This window comes from Bufo gargarizans, chromosome 3, assembly GCF_014858855.1.
Source record: "Bufo gargarizans isolate SCDJY-AF-19 chromosome 3, ASM1485885v1, whole genome shotgun sequence".
Classification (NCBI taxonomy): Eukaryota; Metazoa; Chordata; class Amphibia; order Anura; family Bufonidae; genus Bufo; species Bufo gargarizans.
This window is the reverse complement of record NC_058082.1, coordinates 291,301,299-291,320,113: the sequence shown is the minus strand read 5'-3', so window position 1 is coordinate 291,320,113 and position 18,815 is coordinate 291,301,299. Positions and strand designations below refer to the sequence as shown.

At 44.4% G+C, this 18,815-nt stretch overlaps 1 protein-coding gene across 3 annotated transcripts in view; it reads left to right on the top strand.

Annotated features, from left to right (window-relative positions):
• The first annotated feature begins 6,380 nt into the window (after positions 1 to 6,380).
• The window catches only part of YPEL2 (yippee like 2), an 82,134-nt gene continuing 69,699 nt past the window's right edge, over positions 6,381 to 18,815 (top strand). The window contains exons 1-2 of one of the 3 annotated variants that reach the window (XM_044286199.1): positions 6,442 to 6,499; positions 16,350 to 16,463. The gene's annotated coding sequence lies outside the window, so the exon portion shown is untranslated. Of the gene's footprint in view, positions 6,660 to 16,349; positions 16,464 to 18,815 lie in introns of all 3 variants that reach the window. The other 2 variants (XM_044286197.1, XM_044286200.1) reach the window with 2 other exon arrangements.

Below are 18,815 nucleotides of genomic sequence, written 5' to 3'. Positions count from 1 at the left end.
TTTCCCTTTAATTTTTACTTTTATGGTTTTCATTTTTAGTTTTTTTTAATATATTTATTTTCTCTGAAGAGCTTTTTATGTAAACTGTTAATGAAATTGTGTTATAATAAATGTCTATCATTGGTCGGTTCCATATGCAGAGCGTCTGCCTCAGCTATATATAGCCAATTGCCATATTGAAAGTGGTGAGTCAACTTGACAGAACACCATCGTCAAATTGACAAGAGGGTGAACTGTTGTTATACTTCACCTCTTTAGGACACATGACGTACCGGTAGGTCATGTGTATTTCCAATCACCGCCGCCCAGCGGGCGGTGATCGGAACATGGTGCCTGCTCAAATCATTGAGCAGGCACCTTGGCTCAATCAGCCCTCTGGATCTCACAGGCAGGAAGCTGTATGAGTAATACACACAGTATTACTCATACAGCCAATGCATTCCAATACAGAAGTATTGGAATGCATTGTAAAGGATTAGACAATGTTTGGACCGATGAAAGGTCCTCTTTAAGGTGAAATAAGGCTGTGTCCTTAACCCCTTAAGGACGTAGGGCGTACCGGTACGCCCTATTTCCCGAGTCCTTAAGGACTCAGGGCGTACCAGTATGTCCTAACTTTAAATCGGGATTCCGGCGCCGCGGGGGTTAATCGGAACGGGATGCCGGCTGAAATCATTCAGCTGGCATCCTGTAAACCTGCGGTTTTCTGTGTTTCCGGTCCATTCGGGTCTCCGGTGACCCGATGAACCGGAAAAAGACTGATCGGTGGCTTGATTACACACCACCAATCACAGTCCGTGCATTTGAAGAGGCGGTGCTGGCCCTGGTGCTGAACGCCGCTGTCCACGGTGCTGATTGGTGCAGGGAAGAGAGGTGCGAGATTCAAACTTCCTGCGCTCCTCTCTCCCCTCCTCTTCCTGTTCTGCACGAGCACCCTGCAGCACCAGCTCCTGCGTCCCCCTAATCGCCATCCATCACCCTCCTGCACCCATCGCCATCCAGGTAGGTTAGGGTCAGTGAGGGAGAGGCACCGTTAGGCAGGGAAAGAAGGGAAAAGATAGTTAGGAAAAAAAAAAAATAATAACTATTATCTAAAACTTTGTGTTCCATCTTTCAGACCCCAGACCCCGCCAATATATTACCACAAAGCGGGCGAGGTATGGCGTGAAGCTATACAAAATTTGTGAGAGTACCTCAGGGTACACTTACAAATTTTGTGTGTACGAGGGGCAAGATTCCCGTATTCAACCCCCAGAATGTCCCCCCACTCTGGTTGTTAGCGGGAAACTTGTGTGGGACCTTATGTACCCACTGCTGGATAACGGTTACCACTTCTACGTGGATAACTTTTATACCAGCATTCCCTTGTTCAGGTCCCTTGCCGCCAGATCCACATTCGCTTGTGGGACCGTGCAGAAAAATCAACACAGCCTCCTTGCCTACCCCCTCCAGGTACCTATCCCAAGGGGCGAGACCCGTGCCCTTACCAGTGAAAACCTGTTGCTGGTCAGGTATAAGGACAAGAGGGATGTCCTTATGCTGTCCACAATCCACGGTAACAGTACCACCCCCGTCTCTGTGTGAGGTACCGCGGCAACGGTCCTCAAGCCCGATTGTATGGTCGACTACAATCGGTATATGGGAGAAGTTGATCTCTCTGATCAAGTCCTCAAGCCATATAACGCCATGCGCAAAACCCGGGCATGGTACAAAAAAGTTGCGGTCTACTTGGTACAGGTTGCCATGTACAACTCTTTTGTACTATCCCGAAGCGTTGGCAGCACAGGGACAACCATTTTTTTTTCCCCAAAAAATATTCGTTTTAGTGCAAGCATCCTCAAACTGCGGCCCTCCAGATGTTGTAAAACTATAACTCTCAGCATGCCTAGACAACCTACAGCCATCAGCAGGGCATGGTGGGAATTGTAGTTTTACAACATCTGGAGGGCCGCAGTTTTAGGATGCCTGCTTAGTGTCTCCAAAGTCTGAGAGCCATACATATTGGGCATCGTCGCGTGCGTAAAAGTCGTCGCTATAAAAATAACTTTTGACCAAACCCCTCGGATGAACAGTGTTAAAAATATAAAATAAAAACAGTGCCAAATCACCCATTTTTGGGCAAAATTTCCATTTGAATCCTTTTTTCCGGTAATAAAGCAAGGGTTAACAGCCAAACAAAACTAAATATTTATTGCCCTGATTCTGTAGTTTGCAGAAACACCCCATATGTGGTCGTAAATGGCTGTATAGCCACACGGCAGGGCATAAAACAAAGGGAACTCCATACGGTTTTTGGAAGGCAGATTTTGATGGACTGGTTTTTTTTTTTTACACCATGTCCCATTACAAGCCCCCACTGATGTAGCCTAGACTAGAAACCCCAAAAAAGTGACCCCATCTAAGAAACTACACCCCTCAAGGTATTCAAAAGTTACTTTACAAACTATGTTAACCCTTTAGGTGTTCCACAAAACTAAATAGCGAATGTAGAAACTATTTTAGAATTTAAATTTTTTGTTACCTTGCCTCAAAAAAAGAGTAATATAGAGCAACCAAAAATCATATTTACCCCTAAAATAGTCCCAAAACAATAACCACCATATCCCGTAGTTTCCTATATGGGGTCACTTTTATAGAATTTCTACTCTAGGGGTGCATCAGGGGGCTTGAAAGGGTACATGGTGTAAATAAACCAGTCCAGCAAAATCTGCCTTCCAAAAACCATATAACGTTCCCCTTCTTCTATGTCCTGCCGTTTAGCCAAATAGTAGTTTGCGACCACATATGGGGTGTTTCTGCAAACTACAGAATCTAGGAAACCCATTTTGAGTTTTTTTTGGCTGTTAACCCATTTTTTCCAGTAATAAAGTAAGGGTTAAAATGGAAAATTTTCCAAAAAATTGAAATTTCGAAATTGTTTCTCCATCTGCCATTAACTCTTGTGGAACACCTAAAGGGTTAACAAAGTTTGTAAACCCAGTTTTGAATACCTTGAGGGGTGTACTTTGTTAGATGGAGTCACTTTTTTGAAATTTCTATTCTAGGGGTGCAACAGGGGGCTTCAAATGGGACATAGTATAAACAAAACCAGTCCTGCAAAATCTGCCTTCCAAACCCATATGGTGTTCCCCTCCTTCTATGTGCTCCCGTTTGACCAAACAGTAGTTTACGACCACATTTGGGGTGTTTCTGCAAACTACAGAATCAGGGCAACCCATTTTGAGTTTTGTTTGGCGATTAACCCTTGTTTTTTTCCAGGAAAAAATTGATTATATTGGAAAAAATTTCTAAAAAAATCTATATTTGCCATGAAGTCTTGTGGAAGACCTAAAGGGTTAACAAAGTTTGTAAAAACAGTTTTGAAAACCTTGAGGGGTGTAGTTTCTAGAATGGGGTCATTTTTGGGTGGTTTCTATTATGCAAGCCTCACAAAGTGACTTCAAACCTGAACTGGTCCATAAAAAGTGGGATTTTGAAGATTTCTGAAAAATTTCAAAATTTGCTTCTAAACTTCTAAGCCTTGTAACATCCCCAAAAAATTAAATATCATTCCCAAAATGCTACAAACATGAAGTAGACATATGGGGAATGTAAAGTCATCACAATTTTTGGGGGTATTACTATGTATTACAGAAGTAGAGAAACTGAAACTTTAAAATTTGCAAATTTGTTACAATTTTTGGTAAATATGGTATTTTTTTATGCAAAAAAATTAACTTTTTTGACCCAATTTTAGCAGTGTCATGAAGTACAATATGTGACGAAAAACGGCCTGGGTAAGTCAAAGCGTTTTAAAGTTATCAGCACTTAAAGTGACACTGGTCAGATTTGCAAAAAATGGCCAAGTCCTTAAGGTGAAATAGGGCTGAGTCCTTAAGGGGTTAAGGAGTTAAGCATTTTATATGTACTTTAACCATTGAGGTTATAATTGTTTATGAACTGGTTTTATTTATTATGATTGTAGTAGGGAAATATTATTCATTTAGGATATATACCTTCTGAATGGTTTCAGATGTCTTAGGTACATGAGAAAGGTGCCTGCCAAGTGGGTTCCAAAATGATTATCAGCAGATCAACAGCGCGCCCAGGTGCAAGTTTCCTTATGTATGAGTCAAAAAAGCAGTCAAAACAATGGAGACACAGTGGTTCCCCATGTTCAGAGATGTTCAAAATGCAGAAGTCGTCATCTAAGGTTATGGCACCTGTCTTCTGGGATAAACTTCTGAATAAATTAACAGAGGTATTGCTAGGGTCTGAAGACATCCGGGGCACGAGCCCATGTGAAGCGACACCCTCATCCCATGAAGCCACATCCTCATCACCACCGTATTTATTAACCCCTTTCAGCAGTCACCCCTTCAGTGAATGAGGGACTGCTGAATGGGGTTAATAACTACAGTGAAGGGCCTAGCCGTCTGGGCAACCCCACAGATCATCCATAACAGTGCCATCCACAGATCCCCCTCCCCATAACAGTGCCATCCACAGATCCCCCTCCCCATAACAGTGCCATCCACACACCCCCCCATAACAGTGCCATCCACCACAGATCCCCCTGCCCATAACAGTGCCATCCACCACAGATCCCCCTGCCCATAACAGTGCCTTCCACCACAGATCCACCTGCCCATAACAGTGCCATCCACCACAGATCCCCCTGCCTATAACAGTGCCATCCACCACAGATCCCCCTGCCCATAACAGTGCCATCCACCACAGAACCCCGCCCCCCCCCGCCGCTCACAGGAGTGTACATTAACATTTTAAACTGTAATCCATCCATATCCAGTGCAACTTTAACTTTATAAATTTAGATTCAGCGCCCATCTCTAGTCTTACTCAGTCTCGGGCTCAGCCGGTCAGCTCCAGTAACAGGCAGTGCGGGCAATTGAAGGGATTGTCCACCTTTGGAGGAATTTCAGTTTTACCTACTCCCGCCGCCTGTTTCCGGCTCTTTCAGTCCCATGCAGCCGCACTGGTTTGAAAGGGCTCACATGTAGTGCTTCAGCCAATGAGCATCTGCAGAGGTGACGTGTTATCCATGCGTCACATCAAAAGATCACTTGACACGTAGGAGACCCACCCTCACTGCAGCCAGTCATTGGCTGCAGTGCTGCACGTGATCCTTGTCAATCTAAGTATGATTCCCTCCACAGGTCCAGCAATGTAGAGAAGTCTAGCCAAAAGACCTCCAAAAGGTGGACAACCCCTTTAGGGACAAGCACAGGGGCGTAGCTATAGGGGGTGCAGAGGTAGCAGTCGCTACCGGGCCCAGGAGCTTGAGGGGGCCCAAAGACCCTTGTGCCGCATAAGAAGACACCAGTATTATAGAAAGTACATGCTGGTCAAGTTACAATGAGGGAACGGGTTAGGTCAAGAGTTTGGAATGGGGGGTGCCATTTCAATTTTTGCCTCAGGCAGCACAAAGGCCACAAAGCACAGAGGGGAGGGGGCCCAAGTGGAACTCTTGCACCAGGGCCCATAAGCCTTTAGCTACGCCCCTGGAGCAGCATAAAACTTCATAGTCACACCACTCCTGATAACAGCTCCACAAGAGGTATATTTATACTGCTCTCCAAAACCTCTACCTAGTGCTGTCAACAGTTTAGCATGGTCAAAGCTGCTGACAGATTCCCTTTGAGCCCTCGTTACTTTAGACACAAATGACAGTTTTATATGCCAGTGAGCATGGCTTCCAGGTCAGGCTGGGCGCTGCAGAGAGCTCAATTATTTGTGAAGATCCTAAAAAAATATATATTAAATGTCAAAGAGCACAAAGTATTACTGTATTTTCATTCTCCCATAATGTTTCAGTCAGCAACACCTAGCAGGGCCTGTAACTACACAAACCACCAGCAGAGGGAGCGCTTACAGTCCACCTGCTAGAGTTCCTGTTCTGGTGCTCTCCACAGGAGCCTGGTAGACATGTGCTTTACCACACAGCAACAAACAGAAGCTGCCTGCAGTATACACGTCTGGGCGGGAGGCAACCGTCCCATTGCTTCTTCTCAGTAACTGCACGGAGCCCTAAGCATGACAGGCCTATCCTAACTACAGCAGTCAGGGAAGCGTCCCTGACATAGGTGGCGCTGCTGACAGACACCATTAACCTTGCAATAACTGGGGAGCATAGCGGCCACAGGGGAGATAGCAGCAGTACTATGACTGCCGAGCGCCGAGCAGTCACCACACAGAAGGTGCATGATGTTGTTTGCATACGGTAATATCATAACAGCGCCTTAGCCCCGCCCCGCGACCCACCTCTGCCTTCTGATTGGCTCTTTAAGTAAAGGGGCTGCGCGGAGCCGCAGCCAATCAGCGCAGTGTTGCTAGCCGCTCGCCGCTACGTATAGGTGGATTCAGGTGTCACTTGTGGGTGAGCTGGTTTGGTTGTTCTTGCGTATAAACTGCATAGAGCTCAAATGCAGATCTGGCTGGAAAGTGGCTACAGCTGCGTGACCATTTCCACTCGGGACTGTGTACCGTCTGGCAGGGCGCTGTAAGTGGCGGAGGTTGTGTGCTTGTTGGTGCGGATGTACACAGGCAGAGCAGTGGTGACAGGCTGCACGCAGATCACGGGGGAGTGGGACTTGTCCGCCAGCAAAACATGCGCAAGAAGAAGAGTTTTACTAGAGACTGTGGCCTCTGCGGAGGAAATGGTGCTCTTGGCTTCTAGTTGTCTGATGCATGCCGAGCTGCGTTTTTCCTGCATGCGGTTTATGCGTTGCTAGCGGTAGTTTATTGTTGCGACATTTCCTGAACGTGCACAGACTCCCCTGCGGTATTGACGCGGCAGACTGTGGTGTCCTGTCAGACATGTCCTGGCTGGGCCTGCTGGAGGGGGGCAGCCCATGTGGCTGCCTTATTTACTAACACTCAGGAATGGAGGAGGGTTCGCCCTGCCCTGCGCCCAAGGCCTGAGACGCTGGAGTGACAGGGGTTGTCACTGTCACCGATGTGTATTAAAGTGGAGGAGTCGCCCCTAGCAACCAGTTATCTGGTTGCTATGGCTGCGCCACTGCTTGTTATCATTAGTTTTAGTAATTATCTAGATCAGGGATCAGCAGCAACCTTCTGCAGTGAAACTACAACTCCCAGCATGCACACTAGCTCAGCTGTTCGTGTAACTCCCACACAAGTGAAAGGGGGATTCTGGGAGTTGTAGTTTCAGAACAGCTGGAGGTTCCTGATCTAGATGGTGAATCTGAGCAGTTATGTAAGATGTACTGCCGAACATGCTGTCCAGAAGTGTCATACAGGTCTACAGAAGGAAGTGATTCTTATATACTGGGTGTCTCGGTCATTGTCACGTAATTATAGGGACCGCAAGACGTGTTTTCAAAGTGTTGACATTTTAAATGGATTTACTTTAGGGGGGGGGGGGGGGGGTAAAGCAAAGCCTTGATGTTATAGATCTTGATATTTACTTTCTAAACCTGCTCTTGTCAAAAATTGGCCAATTCACTTTGCTGGATAGAAGGAAGTTATTAAATAACTTGCCTTTAGTAATCTGGCTGGTTCTGGCTTGGTGACTAGTGAGGGTAGTCTTCTGGCTGGTGTGGTGACTAGTGAGGGTAGTCTTCTGGCTGGTGTGGTGACTAGTGAGGCTAGTCATCTGGCTGGTTCTGGTGTGGTGGCTAGTCATCTGGCTGGTTCTGGTGTGGTGACTAGTGAGGGTAGTCATCTGGCTGGTTCTGGTTCTGGTTCGGTGACTAGTGAGGGTAGTCATCTGGCTTGTCCTGGTATGGTGACTAGTGAGGGTAGTCATCTGGCTGGTTCTGGATCGGTGACTAGTGAGGGTAGTCATCTGGCTGGTTCTGGATCGGTGACTAGTGAGGGTAGTCATCTGGCTGGTTCTGGATCGGTGACTAGTGAGGGTAGTCATCTGGCTGGTTCTGGATCGGTGACTAGTGAGGGTAGTCATCTGGATCGGTGACTAGTGAGGGTAGTCATCTGGATCGGTGACTAGTGAGGGTAGTCATCTGGCTGGTTCTGGTTCGGTGACTAGTGAGGGTAGTCATCTGGCTTGTTCTGGTATGGTGACTAGTGAGGGTAGTCATCTGGCTGGTTCTGGATCGGTGACTAGTGAGGGTAGTCATCTGGCTGGTTCTGGATCGGTGACTAGTGAGGGTAGTCATCTGGCTGGTTCTGGATCGGTGACTAGTGAGGGTAGTCATCTGGCTGGTTCTGGATCGGTGACTAGTGAGGGTAGTCATCTGGATCGATGACTAGTGAGGGTAGTCATCTGGATCGGTGACTAGTGAGGGTAGTCATCTGGCTGGTTCTGGATCGGTGACTAGTGAGGGTAGTCATCTGGCTGGTTCCGGTTCTGGTTCGGTGACTAGTGAGGGTAGTCATCTGGCTGGTTCTGGATCGGTGACTAGTGAGGGTAGTCATCTGGCTGGTTCTGGATCGGTGACTAGTGAGGGTAGTCATCTGGCTGGTTCTGGATCGGTGACTAGTGAGGGTAGTCATCTGGCTGGTTCTGGATCGGTGACTAGTGAGGGTAGTCATCTGGCTGGTTCTGGATCGGTGACTAGTGAGGGTAATACAGGAGTAGTACTGCTCATAAAGAGTTCAGATCACTACTTTTTATTTTTCTACAGCCCTTGTTCCTCTGCCATCAGCGCTGAAGTACACAGTCCGGGCTGCTGTGCTGTCATAATGGAGAGGACTGATATGCGCAGCAGTCCTGATAATGTATTTCTGCACCGCTTTCAGTGCTGACAGCGGAGGAACAAAGGGAAGTAGAAAAAAAGTGATCTGGGTTTGTTATCTGCAATACTTCTCATGTATTACTGCTGATGGTAGTCCAAGATCCAGAATAGGACATGTCCCACGGATGTGTGCATGACCACATAGAAATGCAATAAATGCACCAGCACAGGTTGCCTGTTGGGCTACCCTGTTTCTATCCGTCTGCTCCACAATCAGTTCTATGTGTCATGCCAATGACAACTTCAATGCTGGTTTTGCCTTGATGACAAGATTACAAGGTCAATGTTTATTATAATTTTTTTGCATAAACAAGTAGCAACATTTTACAGCTTTCTGTGTTTTCCAGCCACTTTGTGGGTGGGGCTTAGCAGATGGGGAGGGGCCACAATTTCCTGACGACGTCCTAGAAAACTAGCGTAAATGTTAACTGCTCAAGCTCCTGGCTGAAGTAGGTTTCAGGTTCTGGCGTATGGACAGGAGGTGTGTACGCCTCTTAAATTAGCTGGATTTTCCCATCAGCGAGCTTGTCGCTAAGACTGGCGCGTGAAACGCTGATCTTTAGTAAATGACCTGTAATGTCAATAGTTTGCAGTGAGCTAGATAACAATGGACGGCATGGAAACGTCACATTAGATTCTTGACTCGTGTCGATGAGCACATGTAGGAAGAAGAAACATGGTGTCGCCTGATGGACGTGGATCTGCATGACCACAGATTAGTGTAGCGCTGCCGGCATCGGAACAAATGAAAATGAATTTGGTTGCGTTGCAACAGTCGGAAGAAATGCAAGCCTGCTGCTGTAGGCCCATTTGCTTTCCTTCGTGTCAGCGCGGGCAGCACGATCTTTGGCGGTGTGACGTGTCAGTGTGCAGACCCTGCCTTGATTCTAGTAATCACTTTGTGGCGTGGTGATATATCAGATCTAGTGCAGCTCTTCTGTAAATATATTTAACCCTGGCTCCTAAGACTATCGACTGGTCATTCGGCCGACCGCTGTCTCACCTGGCTTCCGCATACATGTTCGGTTTGGCCGAGCATGTATGTTTACTGTATGGGGAAAGTGGAGAAAGCTCCAGGAAGGGGTCCTGTAATTGTGACCGCTTCTAACCGAAGATATGGATGGTGGCAGTTGAAGGTTGGACCTGAGCATGTGTGTCCACCTCGGCAAGGAGGACAGAGAGGTGGTGCTATACAGATAGATTTTATTGAATAATTCAGTGGCTATACTAAATTGTTAATGACTTGCAGTATTCGGATCCAGGTGCTGGTTTGAAAGATGTAAAATGGTTCTCATGGGACAACCCCTTTAATATACCGCATTGTAATCTGCTCTAATCTTGTATACTTCTCAAAACTGTGTTAAAGGGGTTATCCTGGAAAACATAATGACTTAGGGTCCATTCACACGTCTGTAGAATGGGTCCGCAAATTGCGGAACGGGTGCGGACCCATTCATTCTCTATGGGGCAGGAATGGATGATGACAGCACACAGCTATCCGCATTTCCGGAGCATGTCCCCGATCTTCCGGTCCGCGGTTCTGGAAAAAAAAATAGAACATGTCCTATTCTTGTCTGCGATTGCGGACAAGAATACGCAGTTCGATGGGGGTGCCGGCCGGGTGTATTGCGGATCTGCAATACACTACGGACGTGTGAATGGACCCTTATCCTTAGTATAGGTCATCATTATCACATGATCAGTGGTCCAAGTCCTGGCATTAACGCTGATCTGCTGTTTCAGGGAGCTGCAGTACTTATCAGTGCTCTGGTGAGCGATGCAGCTTTCCAAGGACAGTGCCATACATCGTATAGTGGCAGTGCTTGGTATTGCAGCTCAGCCCCACTGACTTAAATGGGGCTGAGCTGCAACTAGGCCATATGACTGATGTACAGTGATGTCATTGGCCTAGGAAGAGGCCGCACTGCTCAAGGACTTTACTAACAGCTGATCAGTGGGGGTCATACCCCTGCAGATCTGATACTGATGACCTATCCTGAGGATGTGATAAATATATTTTCCAGGATAACCCCTTTAAGTACTTGCATGCATATGGTGTATTCAGATAAGGGCTTGTTCACACGACCGTTGCCCCTCCGGTTGCCGTATTGCGGCCTGCATACGGCGGATCCGCAATACACGGGGCACCCGCCGTGTGCATCCTGCATCATGAATGCGGACCCATTCACTTGAATGGGTCTGAAAATCCGGAGATACGGAACCCTACAGAAGCATTACGGAGTGCTTCCGTGAGTTCCGTTCTGTGCCTCTGCACCGCAAAAGGATAGAACTTGCTCTATCTTTTTGCGGAACAGACAGATTGTGGACCCCGTTCAAGTAAATGGGGTCGCGATCTGCATGCGGCAGCCTCACGTCCAGTGCCCGTGCATTGCGGACCGCAATTTGCTGTCCACAGCACGGGCACGGATGGGCAACGGTCGTGTTAACAAGCCCTAAATCGAAGATACGTTTGGTCCACAGGCTTTGGAGCCCATTGAATAATCCTAATGTGCGATTAACAGCTGTCAGCCACTGAATAAGACCGCCTATTGGACTCCTAAGTATAGAAAGAGCAGCGGTTTTAAAGGGTCACTCAGTTTTTAAGAACTCTTGATATGTCATAGAAAGATGTTCAAAAGCTCTGATTGGTGGGGGTGCTGAGACCCCCACTGATCACTAGAACAAGGAGAGAGAAGTGCTCCTATATTGTGCACTCTCTCCTCACTGCAGAGGCCAGAATTGAGGGGTCCATAGACATCTACTAAGCCTGTCTCCTGCAGCGAGGAGAGAGTGTGTTCTATACGACCCCCCCTTTTTTTTTTTTTTTTTTTTTTTTTTTTCCCTCGTTCTACCGATTGGCAGGGATCTTATCACTCAGACCCACACCGATCAAAAATTTTGATATCTCTCTATGACAAACGAAAGGTTTTTGAAAACTAAGTTTTACTGACTTTTCCCATAAAACTATATATCCTTCTGCTCTATAACATGCTGCCTGCAGATTGCACTGTATGTTCAACATGACAGGTTCCCTTTAAGGTCATTGTGTGCTCTGGCTAATAGATAAAGGCCTCATATGGTACTCGGGTCATGTGTGTTTTTGTTTTTCTGCACACATCCATACGGCAGCTCTATCATTTCACACATACACCACGGAAAATATTTTGGCCTCTGGTCTGTCCCAGTCTTGGTTTTTGAGATCCGGGTAACATAAAACACATGTAACCATAAGCAGACACAAACAGAAGGCAGATGACGTCTTCAAGAGCAGAAATAGTAGACATTTTTCATGCATAGTTGGTGTCATTTGACACGGAATCCTAATACTCAGCTGAAAGAACATAACAAAGGTGTACAAGGCCAAATGTAAGTCGCTAGTTGAAGTCTTTGTTTACTAGCTAAAGGTCAGGGATATATATACAGTCATGGCCGTAAATGTTGGCAACCCTGAAATTTTTCAAGAAAATGAAGTATTTCTCACAGAAAAGTATTGCAGTAACACATGTTTTGCTATAAACATGTTTATTCCCTTTGTGTGTATCGGAACAAAACCAAAAAAAAAAGAGGGAAAAAAAGCAAATTGGACGTAATGTCACACCAAACTCCAAAAATGGTCTGGACAAAATTATTGGCACCCGTAACGTAAAGGGGTTCTGCACTTTGTTTAAACTGATGATCTATATACTCGGATCATCAGCTTCTGATCGGCGGGGGTCCTGACCCCCGCTGATCAGCTGTTTGAGAAGGCAGAAGCCCACCAGCAGCGCCGCGGCCTTCTCACTGTTTACCGCTGGCCGAGTCACGTCACGACTTGTATCAACTGGCCTGGGCGTGGCTAAGCTCCATTCAAGTGAACAGAGCTTAGCCCCGCCCAGGCCAGTTGATACTAGTCGTGACGTCACTGGGCCGGCGATAAACAGTGACAAGGCCACGGCGCTGCTGCCTTCTCAAACAGCTGATCGGCGGGGGTCCCGGGTGTCCAGAGGATAGATCATCAGTTTAAACAAAGTGCTGAACCCCTTTAATATTTGGTTTTCCAACAGCAATTTTAAGATCTCTCCACAGGTGTTCAATGGGATTTAGATCTGGACTCATTGCTGGCCACTTCAGAACTCTCCAGTGCTTTGTTGCCATTCATTTCTGGGTGATCTTTGACCTATGTTTGGGGTCATTGTCCTGCTGGAAGACCCAAGATCTCGGAGGCAAACCCAGCTTTATGACACTGGGCTCTAAAGTGCGAACCAAAATCCGTTGGTAATCCTCAGATTTCATGATGCCTTGCCTCTGGCACTGGGTGCCTTGAATGTGTGCAGCAAAACAACCTGCACCATATTTCACTGTAGGTACGGTGTTCTTTTCTTTGTAGGCCTCATTCCGTTTTCTGTAAACAGTAGAATGATGTGCTTCACCAAAAAGCTCTATCTTGGTCTCGTCTGTCCACAAGACGTTTTCCCAGAAGGATTTTGGCTTACTCAAGTTCATTTTTGCAAAATGTAGTCTTTTTTTTTTTTTATGTCCGTGTCAGCAGTGGGGTCCTCCTGGGTCTCCTGCCATAGCATTCATTTCATTTAAATGTCAACGGATAGTTTGTGCTGACACTGATGCTTCCTGAGCCTGCAGGACAGCTTGAATATCTTTGGAACTTGTTTGGGGCTGCTTATCCACCATCCGGACTATCCTGCGTTGACACCTTTCGTAAATTTTTCTCTTCCGTCCACGCCCAGGGAGATTTGCTACAGTGCCATGGGTTGCAAACTTCTTGATAATGTTGCGCACTGTGGACAAAGGCAAATCTAGATCTCTGGAGATGGACTTGTAACCTTGAGATTGTTGATATTTTCTTTTCCACAATTTTGGTTCTCAAGTCTTCAGACAGTTCTCTTCTCCTCTTTCTGTTGTCCATGCTTAGTGTGGCGCACACAGACACACAATGCAAAGCAAAGACTAAGTGAACTTCTCTTCTTTTTATCTACTTTCATATGTGATTTTTGTATTGCCTACACCTGTTACTTGCCTCAGGTGAGTTTAAAGGAGCATCGCATGCTTGAAACAATCTTATTTATCCACAATCTTGAAAGGGTGCCAATAATTTTGTCCAGCCCATTTTTGGAGTTTGGTGTGACATTATGTCCAATTAGCTTTTTTCCCTCCCTTTTTTGGTTTTGATCCAATACACACAAAGAGAATAAACATGTGTATAGCAAAACATGTGTTACTGCAATACTTTTCTGTAAGAAATACTTAATTTTCTTGAAAAATTTCAGGGGTGCCAACATTTACGGCCATGACTGTATATTTCAATAGACTCTTTGCATTGCCATCTAATGTCATAGAAAAGACAGACTATGTATGTCCCTTAATGTAATCAATGTACAGTGGGTAGTAAAATGGAAAAGTGCAGGCCTCATAAACGTGGTCCGATTCTCTTCAAGTAAGACTGGGAATATCTCAAATCAATGCAGTTGATACGAAAGAGCTGTTTATTGACTTGCATAGACTGGAACTAGGGCCCTACATTATTAGTCTGCTACTTACTGTCATTGATTCTTCATGTCCCGTTGTGGTCTTAAAGGAATACTTCTGGCAAAATAGTACAGGACCTAAGGGAACTGGTGTACAACAGAAGCACTTAAGGAGAACCAAAGAGAATCTGTCTTTTTCTGCCCCCCTGAGGTACTATGTAATAATTTATCAGTTTCGCCTCAAGCATCCTTTTAACCCCTTAACACAAATTCCGTATGTATATGTCATTTGAATTAAAGGGGTTATCCCATGACTAATGTAAATAATGAAAAGCAGACCTCATATAGTACATGACAATCTCTTTCTAACAAAGCTAGAACCAGCCCTGTACCTCACATGGATCCAGACATCTCCCCAGTCATTGCTCTGCTAGATTTATATCAAGCTGACAGCTCCGGGGGAGGGTCTTTTCTTCTGCAGCTCAGGGGGCGTGTCCATGCTCCCCCTATCACAGCTCAGGAGGCAGTTGAAGGATGAAACTGAGCATGTGCGGCCATCTCAGTGAGCAGGACAAAGAAATAAAAAATGTTTAAAAAGTGGTGCTATACAGATAGATTTAATTGAATAACTCAATGGCTATGCTAAATTTTTAATTACAATCAATTATAAAATAAATCGGATCCAGGCGCTGGTTTGAAAACTGTAGAATATTTTCATGGGACAACCCCTTTAAGGGTATATCTGGAGTGGATTTACAGAGAGGTAGATGGAGGGAAGGGGCTCCCCCCAGTCAGAGCCCCCTGCAGCAAAATTTCAGAGCTTAGATTGGTTACTATGACAGCCTGTGGCCTTGTGAAGGCTCCCAGGCCTGTCAAAGGAAGCTGCCTGCTAAACCATGTCTATATTAATAGTGATTTTTATTTTGGCAGCCCCAAAAAATATTATTGGGCTCTTGAAGTTTCAGACACCTTAACTTTTTTTATTATTATTATTTTTTTGTTGATGTTTATGACCGGTAGGACATTTTTAATCAAAATGATTAGCAACATAGATACATTTTTACAATTCAGCTGCACTGGAGCAATAAAAAAAAAAATAACAATTGCAAAGGGGGTCATACCCAACCCATTCATCATATAATCATATCTTTGAGGCCCAAGAACTCCAATGATTTTTTTTTCTATTTTTTGTTCTTCTGCAGCAAAACTAAACATTCAGCTAATATGATTTACAGCGGCAGTTATCTGAGAGGGGAAGTGGGTTCCTTGTTGAATACTATGTACACACAGAGTTGCAATAGCTTGTAGAATGTAATGTGTTTTCCTGTGTGTTATATGTACTTGCACGCTCCCGTGTCTCACCCTCCTGGCCTCTGTTGTATTAGATTTAGTCGTAGAAAGATAAGAAAGCGCTCTAACAGCTGTTATCAGCAACCCCTTAAGGGCAATGAATAAATAAGCATATACATTAATAGCATAAAGATGCGAGATGCGTTTTCCAACCATTTCATTAAACATCCCACTGAGCATTGACTAAATTAAATGCAACATCACTTTCTTCCATGTGGATGAAAACGGGAATAGAGATCTTGTACTAAACAGAGTAGATAATGGCTGATATGTCGTCTGTGGCTTTGCGCAAAGCTTGGCGACGAGAACTTGAGGCTCCCATGCACATTAGTCTATTGTCTGCCGGTCCTGACATTTTTTGGCGGGAGAGGCTGACAATCTTTTTGTTGGGGGAAAAAAATAAATAAAAATGTTTATTCAATTTTCCATATGTTACAAAGCAATCAGAGTACAGATTATTTAAACCATCACTTACATTATATATCCCATTGCCCTCCCTCCCCATCTCAGGTGGTCAGAATTCTAATCATGTTAGTTTCTAGTGTCTTATGGGTCTTTTTTTTTTTTTTTTTTTTTTTTTTATTTCTCCACTTTTCAGTTATGGTTTTTTTTTTTTTTTGTTGTATTTTAAGCTTTCCTAATGTGTTATATCTTCTTTGAGGTACCATGTTGAATCCCTAAAAGGATACATCAATTTACCTATTTCTGTCTCAGATAGGAAGTCACTAATAAACCGTCTCCATTTCTTGAAAAAGTTATTGCTTGTGTTTTCTTTCTTTTTATTTTTTTTTCTTTTTTTCTCCACCTCTATTATTTCTAGGAACATGCAGTGTTTCATTTGATCTATTACCTCCATCATATTAGGGCAATCTGGGTCTAGCCATTTACCAAGTAGGCATCTCTTGGCAGCTAATATGAAAAGATGTTATTTCCGGTATGTTAACTTCCTTCTCCTATGTCTGGAAAGTATAATTTATGGTGCCTCTTGAACCCCATTTCCTAGTTTTTGCTTGAGTAATCCATAAATTTGAGTCCAAAAGTGCCTGGAAGCCTGGCATATCCATAACCCATGGTATAGATCAGTCTTTCAACTTACACTTGGTACATGCTGTTAATTTTTGTTCATTCTTGTTTTTGTATTTCCGGAAACCGTATATTGCCCTATGAATGATTCTAAATTGTGTTTCCTCCATAATTCATTAATGGTCACCTTCCTGACCCTTGTCCACCCTGAAATCAACTGACCTTATAATTTGTTCCCTGATTTTAGCATATAGTGCAGCTAGACTGTGTTTCCCTTGTTGGGGAGACATTAAGTTGTCAGTCATTTTGTTTTCTCCTCATTCCAGTAATCCTTCAGCTTTTTCTGTAAAGAGCTGATTATTTGGTAATATGCTAGAAGGGATGAGTTCCCAATACCATATTTATTTTTGAATTCATCAAAAGTGTAGTACCTTCTCTTTTCTGTGTGCCAGAAATCAGATCTATTTCTCAATCTGGTAGGATCCCATGTTGGTTTTTGTGTGGCTTGCGATTCCCCCCTCTACTATGATCATCTTTGAGGGGTCGAGGTACTTGGAGACCTGGTATGATAAACCATAGCTCTTCCATGTCACTATAGTGTCTCTAAATAAAAGTTTTATTACCCGCGTCAACATAGTGAATGAGGTGCGTAGTAAACTACTTAAACTCCACGGCTGTGCTAGATCTGAATCTAAGTCATAGTTTGTAATCCAGTCAATGCAGTGGCACAGGATACTTGCTATATTGTATGATCTGAATTCTGATATCTGGTAGGGCCACTCCTCCCCTTTCTTTGGGTAGTTTCAATTTATAGAATGCTATCCTGCTGCGTTTTGATTTCCATATGAACATACAAAATTCCTTCTCAAGAAGTTTTGTCAGCATGTTTCAGTAATAAAGGGATAGTCTGCATGGGGTATAAAAGCCTAGGGAAATTCATCATCTTTAGTAGGTGACATCTCCCGAGTAGGAACAAAGGTAAGTGGTGCCTTTAAGCTGTACTTAAAGGGAACCTGTCATCACCTTTATGCTACCCATACTAACGGCAGAATAAAGTAGAGACAGGTGAGTTGATTTCAGCGGTCTGTCATTTATAAGTTAATAGTAAGTAGTTGCCGAGAACCAGCATCAAAATCATTGCAGATTAGGGCTGGAAAAGAGTCACGGCCATCTAAGAAGTCATTATTATTCATGAATTACTGCTCTCCCTGCCCACCTGCTGATGACTGACAATCATCAGCAGATGGGCGGGAGAGCAGGAGATTAGGAATAAGCATGACTTTTCTTCTTTTTTTTTTTTTTTTTTTTTCGGGCCCGGGCTGCAAAGGTTACGATGCTGGTTCTTGGTAACCACTTACTTTTAGCTCATGAGTGACACACCGCTGAAATCGGCATTTCTGTCACTAATTTATGCTGCGCTCAGTGAGGTCTGCATAAAGTTGATGACAGGTTCCCTTTAATTGATGTCTTGCTTATGTCTATGGTGGTTCTCATCTTTCCATATACTTTGCGATGATTTTAGGTGATAGGTCCAGTAACTAGCATTTATTTTGGTCAACTTTGAAATCTGAAAATTTCCCAACATGTGAGAGCAATGAAAAGACATTTGACATGTCTTTATGGGGGTGTGCCAAAAAAAATTGAATGTCATCTGCAAACAGAGCATGCTTGACCTCTCCTTTTCCCTATCTGTATCCCACGTATATTTTCTGTTAAGGGGATGGCTCTGGTTAATGGCTCTAGGGTTAGGTTAAAAAGCAATGGTGACAGCGGGCAGCCCTGTCTTGTCCTCTTTTGTAAGGGGAAAGGTTGTGGATAGAAAACCTGGTGTGTATATTCCAGCATGTGGGTCATCGTACAGCATGTTTAGGTATGCACGAAAAGCTCCCTCAAATCACATTTTGTCAAGAACCACATTCGGCCAGCCGAATGTTTATGTAATTGTGTGTGGTTTGTGACATGGTCTAGGACCATCATGAACTTTCTTATATTGTATACTGCCACCCTCCCTTGAATAAAACCTACTTGGTGTTTTGATATTAGCTTTGGCAATATTTTAGCCAATCTATCCGCTAATATTTTAGATTGTAGTTTAATGTCTATCAGTGAGATTGTTCTGTATGATGCTGGCTGTGTAAGATCCTTTCCAGGCTTGGGTATAATTTTTATGTATGCTGTGTTTGAGTGCAGTGCCATCTCCGCTCCTCCTATGTGTCGCGTGTATACCTGTTTCAATAGAGGTTTAATTTGGTCATTGAGAATT